General features: G+C 35.2%; 1 pseudogene; it reads right to left on the bottom strand.

The window, feature by feature from the left end:
* Positions 1 to 1,727: 1,727 nt before the first annotated feature.
* LOC112915843 (60 kDa heat shock protein, mitochondrial pseudogene) lies at positions 1,728 to 5,698 on the bottom strand (annotated as a pseudogene).
* Positions 5,699 to 8,908: the final 3,210 nt, after the last annotated feature.

Here is an 8,908-nt window from a genome sequence, read left to right as displayed (position 1 = left end):
ATTGTTTAGCTATAACTCAATTCTATAATTTTAAAATTAACATGTCTGATTAACAAGCGCTGTTCATAGGTAAAATTTTATAAAGATGTGATTTTGTCAAGAGAGACTTGTACACATAGTTGGTAACATTTAAACTATAGTGACTATAAAGAAAATGGGCAGATTTATAGGTTTGCCCAGTGCTCTAAGATTTCAGTAAAAACTTCCAATAGAAAATGAAAGAAGGGATCCCTGGGTGGCGCAGCGGTTTGGCGCCTGCCTTTGGCCCAGGGCGCGATCCTGGCGACCCCGGATCGAATCCCACGTCGGGCTCCCAGGGCATGGAGCCTGCTTCTCCCTCTGCCTGTGTCTCTGCCCCTCTCTCTCTCTCTGTGTGACTATCATAAATAAATAAAAATCAAAAAAAAAATTTAAAAAAAATTAAAAAAAAAAAAAAGAAAATGAAAGAAGCTGCCTCCCCCCCCCCCCGCCACCTACATTAGGCAGATACATGATTAAAATTTTATTTTAATCTGTAGCTCTACTATAGCAAAGCATTTAGAGAACTCATTGAGATATACAACTCTTTCAGGTTGCTCCCATTAGCTAGACACAATCATTGTCAATAAAAATGAGAAAGAAGCAAAATTTGGGTTTTGACATGCAAATGAATACCATAAGCTCCTCACTCTGCTACTCTTATGTATCTTGTCTGTCACAACACCAACTCCTAAAGCGAAGTAGGTGTGTTGTGGCATCTCTTAATATAGAGATGCTAAAGTTAAACAGGTATGTGATGTGACTATTTGTACATGACATGCAAAACATTCCCATAGGCTATTCCTTGAATGTGAAGGATTTAGAAGGACAGGCTCAAGAGCAAGGATTATCAAGCTAAGTCAGCACTAGGGTCCTTTGAGTATAGCAGGAAGTAACTAACAGAGTTTTTAAGCAAGTTTAGAATAGGTTCTCCTTTTTCAATGTTGAAGGTCAGACTCAAGAGACATCAGATGCATAGAGGTAATATGCATGGAAGAAAATGATCATCACGTTTCAGACTGGATGTCTTAGTAACTCACACTGGTTATTGCTCACAATCATCCTTTGTAGAGGATTTTATTATGACCACATAATAGATGAGAAAATTGAAGTTCAAAGAAATTAAGAAATTACCCAAGGTTTCAGAGTGACTAAGTGGCCAAGGAAAGATTCAAAGCACATTGGTATTTTTCACCTCAGAATTCTCCAATTTCCTCCTTAAAACCATCTTTATCAAGAATGTCTTCCTTATCACCTTTGTCTTTCAACTTTGAGCAATTCTTCTTACATAAAAGTCACAAAGTGGGGTATTTTTCTACTTCATATACAATTATTTGTACTCTCCACAGAAAGGCTGCTCCTTTACTTTTCATCTGCTTATGGCAAGCACTAAAAGCTTAACAGAGTAGTAGTGAAAATGTCTCAGTGATTTAAGTTGAAAGCAATACATTGGCACACGGCCCTTGTACTTGCTTATCAGGAATATACAAATGTCTTTTTATTCAAAAATATTTCCTGTAGGCATGGTAAACCATCACATGTTGTCAGCTAAGACCAGTAAATGATGGCTACAGTGATTTTCTTAAATATCAGCCAGTCTTATCTTCAGTCATTTCCTTCAACTGGCTTCTCTGAAGTTACTGTTGAGGAGCACTGCCTTGAGCTTCCTCTTATAGTTCATTAATAATGGGAGAGCACTATTCTAGGAATCAGAACATGCCACCTCCCATATCACCTCCATTCTACCAATTCCACCCATTCCAGGGTCCTTCTCTTCTTTAAGAATTCTGGTAATTAATTTCTGCTTTAGTTAACAGAGAGGCCACTCCAGCAGCATCCAAGAAAGTAGTTCTTACAACCTTACTTGTACTAATGATTCTTTTTCCACTATATTCACAAAATCTCAAGCATAGGATCATAGCCAACTTCTGAGGAACTCTGCATAATGTTCTCAATTACCAATGATCCTTCAATACCTGCCTTCTTAGCATTGCTCATTGCAAGAATTTTGAGCATTCTTTTAATAATTTCTATACCATACTTTTTATCTTCAAGAGCTGGAATTATTGAATCCAAGGCTGGAACGCACTGAAGAAGGGCACAACCCCCTCCTAGAACAATGCCTTCTTCAACTGCAGCTCATGTAGCATTGAAGGCACCTATAGCTCTGTCTTTCTTTTCATTCAATTCAACATCACTTTTTCCACTCTCCTTTATCGGCATAGCTACTCCATCTGAGTTTGGCCAGACATTCATTCAGCTTTTCCTTTACATATTTTCTAGTTCTGATATCTAACTGCTCAATGATTTCTTTTGATATGGTTGTCAATTTGAGCCTTATCACCCTTTCCTTTTAAGGATATGGCATCACCTTTTCCTTTTAAAAACATGGCATCATCTTTGGTCACAATGACCTCTCCAACTTTTCCTAAATTGTGAGGCTGACCATGTTCAAGATTTAGAGTCAGTTCCTTCTTCAAATACTGCATCACCAATAGCAACAGCTATGTCTTTAAGCTGGTTCTTAAATCTCGAGCTTGAACAACCTGAAGATCAACTTTTAGCTTACTTAAAATGAGTGTATTCAGAGTTTCTCTATCAATGTCTTCAGCACACACAATGCTTACAGTGAGCCTTGACAATTTTAAGAGCAGGCATAATGGACAGGACACTAGAAATTTCCTTTTCACTTAATAGAACATAGGCATCTTGGAATTTACATTTCTGTCCTTTTGATGTATTACTCAAGTATGGAGAAATGAAACCTCAATCAAGTTTGATGCTTTCAATAATTTCTAATTCATCATTTAGTGTTTTTCCCATCCTTTACTGTGACAACACCCTTTCTTCTAACCTTTTTTCATTGCCTCATAAATGATTTTTTCCAAATTCTTTGTCTTCATTTACATAAATCTTGGGTCCTGAGCAATTTCTTCAGGGGTTGTCACTGAAGGCTACTTCTTAAGTTCAGCAATTGCAGTATCAACAGCTAACATCATGTCTCCTGATTTCCACAGGATTAGCAGCTTTGCTCAACTTCTCAAAGCCTTCCTTGGCAATAGAGTGTGCTATGACAGTAAAGTAGTGATACCATCCCTAGTCTCTTCAAAAATGTTATTGGCAACACCTTAAACAAGGTTAGCGCCAATAATTTTATATTTATCTTTTAAATCAATTGACTTTGGAGTAGTCACACCATCTTTTGTTACTTTGGGACTTCCCCAACTCAATAATAACTGTTTTTCCCTTTGGCTCTGTTGTAAGGGCTATAGCATTGATTAAAAGGTCTACACCTTGAAGCATTAAGGCCCAGGCATCTGCACCAAATTTTAGACCTTTGACAAAGGCCCAAGTGAAATGAAGAGCCAGTGCTCTGGACATTGGCCTGATTTGGTGAATACTGTGAGTAATTGAAGCATATCTGCAGGGCAGTGGCAGGGTGTGGGGCCATGAGGCAGGCCATCAGAGACAAGTGAGGGCTCTTCTCCATCATCTTAATTTGACAGAAAATTAATTTCTCTATGAAATATCTAGATAAATATATAATATCTATATATCTTTTCCCATAAAAGTGTCCCTAACTTCCTGCAAATTAGTTAATGCTTCTCTTTCATGATCTTGATGTGGAGTCCTCAAATGCCGTGGTTAAGAAAAATTTCTTGAGATGTCTACAATGTAACTCACTAAGTTTATTTAAGGAGTGCAGGGACAGGACCTGTGGGCAGAAAGAGCTTCACTTTTTGCTGTGTGAGGCTGATAGTTATATGCTTAGTAATCAAAGGGAAAGGGGCGTTCTGGGAGTACCAGACTGCAAACGTTTCTTCAAATTTCAACATATAAAACTATTTTTGCAAGATTCCCCTGGTGTTTACCCTTCAGGTCAATGTTAACAGTGAAGTATACAGGCTATCATAAGACCCTTAAAGACTGTAGCAATGTATTTGGTTCTTATCAAACCATGGAGGCTTTAGGTCAGCGTTCAGAATAAGAGTAAATATTTTTCTGCTTCTGTTCCTCATATTCCTAATAGTATGTTAAACACATTTCATAATAATGATCTACCCATCTTCCTCACTGGATAGTGTGTTCCTTGAGGGCTAGAATAGTCTGTCAGTCTCAAGTCCTTAATCATGATTACACTGTGTTGGCTAAAATATGTTTGCCACATAGTAGGTGCTCCATAGAAGTTCAATTTATGAATGAACGAACTAATTTCTGAATTATATTTGTAGAAAAGCTTTACCATTTTTATTATCTCTAGTAAATTTTAATTTCTTCGTTTCAAAATGTGAAATATCACAATTCATGGGGTCTGATCAAGACTTACATGATTCATCCATTTCCCCTTTAGTTATACTCGGACTCACCTGATCCCCTTCCAGATTGTTTTTTGTTGTTGGTTTTTTTTTTTTTTTTTAAGATTTTACTTATTTATTCATGAGAGACACACAGAGAGAAGTAGAGACACAGGCAGAGGGAGAAGCAGGCTCCTCGCAGGAAGCCCTATGCGAGACTCAATCCCTGGACTCCAGGATCACTCCCTGAGCCTAAAAGGCAGACACTTAACCTCTGAGCCACCTAAGCGTCCCCCCTTCCAGATTGTTATCTGTCCATGTTATTCATCCACGAATCCTTTGTAATATAACTCCAGTCTATATCAACTCTCTCACCCTTCACTTGCCATAGCACATGGAGATTCCAACAAACAGTTTAGGGCTTGATATTCATGACCCTGTGCTATTTTAAATGTGTATTTTTGTGTAGGTGGGTATACTTTTTTAAATATAGATGGCAGGAAAAATGAGTCAGATTGAGTAATGAATATTTCTACCAAATATTCTGAGCAGAATGCTGCAGAATTTTACTGAGTAATAGTGTTAATTCATTATTAGACATATTTGAAATTCAGCTTATTGTATTAGGGCAAACAAAAATCTCCTGAGCCTCAATTTTCCTATACAAAAATAGAGGGGAAAGTATCTATACTTCAGAGTTTTTTGGGAATTAAATAATATAATGCATGTGGAACTCAGTACCACACAGATTGTACTTGGTGTTAGGTTCCTTTCTCCCACTTTTTCCCCATTTTTCAAGATCTCTTCAGATAGCCTTTGTGTTAGGAAGAGGCAAAATAACTGGTTGGGTTTTTTATCTGATTTTATTTTTAACTTTTTCCTTTGGCTCTACACACTATTGAATTATTGATATTCTCCTCGCTTTCATCTTTCCCCTCAAAACGTTATATCAAATGTGTTCACTATGTCTCTGGCTGGACCTGGGCCAGAATGAACGTGTGGGAGGTTCACATTCTGTTCTTCCTGCTGTTGTTCCTTCAATATTTCTTTCTTTGAACAGATTCTCATGATTTATCTCATTTGTACTACATGTTCTTATAGTTCTCTTTTCCCTCTCTTCATTTATCTTTTTAGGTGCCTTAAACACCTCCTACCATAGCCCAAACTTTTTCACAGCTTTCTCTCAGCATGTGAGCATTTCTCTCCCTTCATTTGCAAACAAGAAAAAATACTTTGATTTTCAAAAACAAAATGGTGGAAGTCGCAGGGCAATTATAGCTCCATCTTGCTCAGAGGCACCAGACTTACACAGACTGAGCAGCAAGCAACAGTCCTCTTTCTTCAAAGCCAGCTAAGTGATAACTTCCAAAATAGTTCAAAGGCATGTTGTCTTAGCTACACTGTGCCAAAATTTCCTCACTTATACATAAAGGTAAATTAATGGGATTGAGATTTGTCTTGGTTTTCACTTATACATAAAGGTAAATTAATGGGATTGAGATTTTTCTTGGTTTTCAATTTTTGATGACCTTTCAAAGTTATGCTCTGGAAATCAAATAGACACAAAGTAGATAAGAGAAATTTTGTTTCAGGAGAGGGATGTGATTCCAAAATTTGGGCAGAGAAATTCAATTGAAAAATATTTCTATTTGTTGCTTTGTGTGTTTAAACTTTGCAGTCTAGTTGTTATATTTGACTATCCCAGGAAATGTTATTTCCATTACAAGCAGAAAATACATCCTATTAAGCACAGTTAACATATGTAATAGAAAAAGAAAAAAATTTACCCCCCACAAGGGAAGCCTAGGGTTCAAGGTCTGACACACAATGTGCACTCATTTCCTGGCCCTCTCTCCCCCTTTATTGCATTCCCACTCCCAAATATGGTTCATAATAAGTGCTCAAAAACTCTTAATTAATGATTGACTCAATAGACCTGTAGAACTTGTTACCATATTAAGAATTGACATTAAACCACAATATGCCTTTCTTACTCATGTATATTTTAGGAAATTTTACCAAAATAAAAAAAAAAGTTAGTGAAGTTTATTAAAGTACCTTGATAGGAAAAGATTGAATTTGTCAGAAGCAGTTAGTTGAAGCTGTTTTGTTTTAGATGTAAGACCCAAATAGTAGGAATAAAATCTAGAAAAGTTTGGAAGGTCTCTATAACTTTCTTTTATCACTTCAGATATTTACTTATACTTTTTGTCCCTGACTGCCTTGTAAGTTCAGCAACATCAGAGAAAAGGAAATTTACTCTCACCTGCTGTGCACCAGACTTCTTTATGTAAGCCATAAGAAGTCCATAGATTGTACAAACATTCTTTAAAATGGCACCATGCTGACCCAACACACTAACTTACAGCCTCCCTCAGGAGTGTAGTCACTATCCTATTGGGATGCCTTAGAGGGCCATGTACAAACCACAAAAGCTAAAAGTGGCTCATTACAAAGCACAGTGAATTATTTGCACAGTTACCAAATATGCTCTCTTAGAAAAATGGGACAAGTCATAAAAAAAGAAAAGACAATCTCTCATAGTCAATTACCTTCCAAATCTAGAAATGGAGTAAAAGTGTAACTTTTATGCAGTTGAAATATCTAAGTTTTAGTGATGTTTAAACTACTTTTCTTAATTAAAAATTGCAAGTGAAAGGTGAACAATTACATGTAGAAAATCTACTTAGGAAAACCAAGAAGTGTTCAATGTAAGTTACAGTTAAAAAATAAAATATAGAAGCTGATAGACACTAATTTAAATTTTTGATTCACTTGATGTTAAAAAGATACTTTTATAAATATAGCTAGTATAAATGAAATAAAACCATGCTACCAGAAATCAATAGTATTTCTGTATACTAATAGTGTTTCTAATTACTAATACTAACAAAATAGTAGAATGAAAATTTAAGAAAACAATTCCATTTACAATTCCACCAAAATGAATAAAGGTTAAAGGAGGTTAAAGACCTGTACCCTGAAACTATAAAACACTGATGAAAGAAATTGAAGATGATATAAATAAATGAAAAAATATTCCATGCTTATAGATTGGAAGAATTAATATTAATAACATGTCCATGCTACCCAAAGCTATTTACAGATTGAGTGCAATCCCTATCAAAATACCAAAAGCATATTTCACAAACTAGAAAAAATAATACTAAAGTGTGTATGAAACCACAAAAGACTCCCTGAATAATCAAACCAATATTGAGAAAGAACAAAGCTAAAGATATCAGAATCCCAGATTTCAAGATAGACTACAAAGATATAGTAACCAACAGCATGGTACACACATAGATCAATAGAACAGAATAGAGTCTAAAAATAAATCCACATTTACATGATTAATTAATCTTCATCAAAGGAGGTAAGAATTTGTGATGGGAAAATAAAGTTTCTTTAATAAATAGTGCTGAGAAAACTGGACCATTTTCGAACACTATACATAAAAGTAAACTCAAAATGGAAAATCCAAATGTGAGACCTGAAACTATAAAAAAACCAGCAAAAAACAAACAAACAAACAACAACAACAACAAAAACCATAGGCAATAAATACTCTGATATCAGCCTAGCAACATTTTTCTAGATATGCCTTCTCAGGTAAAAGAAACAAAAGCAAAAATAAACTATTGGGATTACTTCAAAATAAAAAGCTTTTGCACAGTGAAGGAAACTATCAAGAAAAGGAAAAAGGCAACCTACTGAATGGGAGAAGATATTTGCAATTGATATATCTGGTAAGGGGGTATATCCAAAATGTATAAAGAATTTATACAACTCAACATCATAAAAACATTTCAATTAAAAAATGGGAAGAGAACCTAAATAAACATTTTTCCAAAGAAGACATATAGATGGCCATGAATGATGCTTAACATCACTAATCATCAGGAAAATGCAAAACAAAGCCACAGTGAGATATCACTTTACACATATCAGAATGGCTAAAATAAAAAAGACAGGAAATAAGTGTCGCCGCAGATGTGGAGATAAAGGAACCCTTATGCACTGTTGGTAGAAATGTAAATTGATACAACCAATGTGGAAAACATTATGGAGGTTCCTCAAAACATTAAAAACAGAAATACCAATATTTCCACTACTAAGTATTTACCCAAAGAAAATGAAAATACTTATTTTAAAAGATATATTCACTCCTCTGTTTATTATAGAATTATTTACAATAGCCAAGATATAGAAGTATCTAAGCATCTATCCAATCACTGAATAGTTAAGGAAAAGTGGCACACACATACACACACATATATATAAATATTATGCAGCCATAAAAATGAGACCATCTTATTTGAAATAAGTAAAATAAACTTGACTGAGGAAAATATCATATAATTTTACTCATATATGGAATTTAACAAACAAACAAATATCAGAATCAGACCTACAAAAACAGAGAACAAATTGATGGTTGCCAGAAAGAAGGTGTGGAGGGATGAGTAAAAATAGATGAGGGGAGTGGGAAATACAGTTTTCCAGTAATGGAAATAACAAATCATGGGAATAAAAGGCATAGCATAAGGAATATAGTCAATGATGGTGTTGTATGATGACAGTGATAGGCTACT

The sequence above is a fragment of the Vulpes vulpes genome, chromosome 11, assembly GCF_048418805.1.
Source record: "Vulpes vulpes isolate BD-2025 chromosome 11, VulVul3, whole genome shotgun sequence".
Classification (NCBI taxonomy): Eukaryota; Metazoa; Chordata; class Mammalia; order Carnivora; family Canidae; genus Vulpes; species Vulpes vulpes.
The sequence above is the reverse complement of the archived record's forward strand: the minus strand, read 5'-3'. Positions and strand labels throughout refer to the sequence as shown.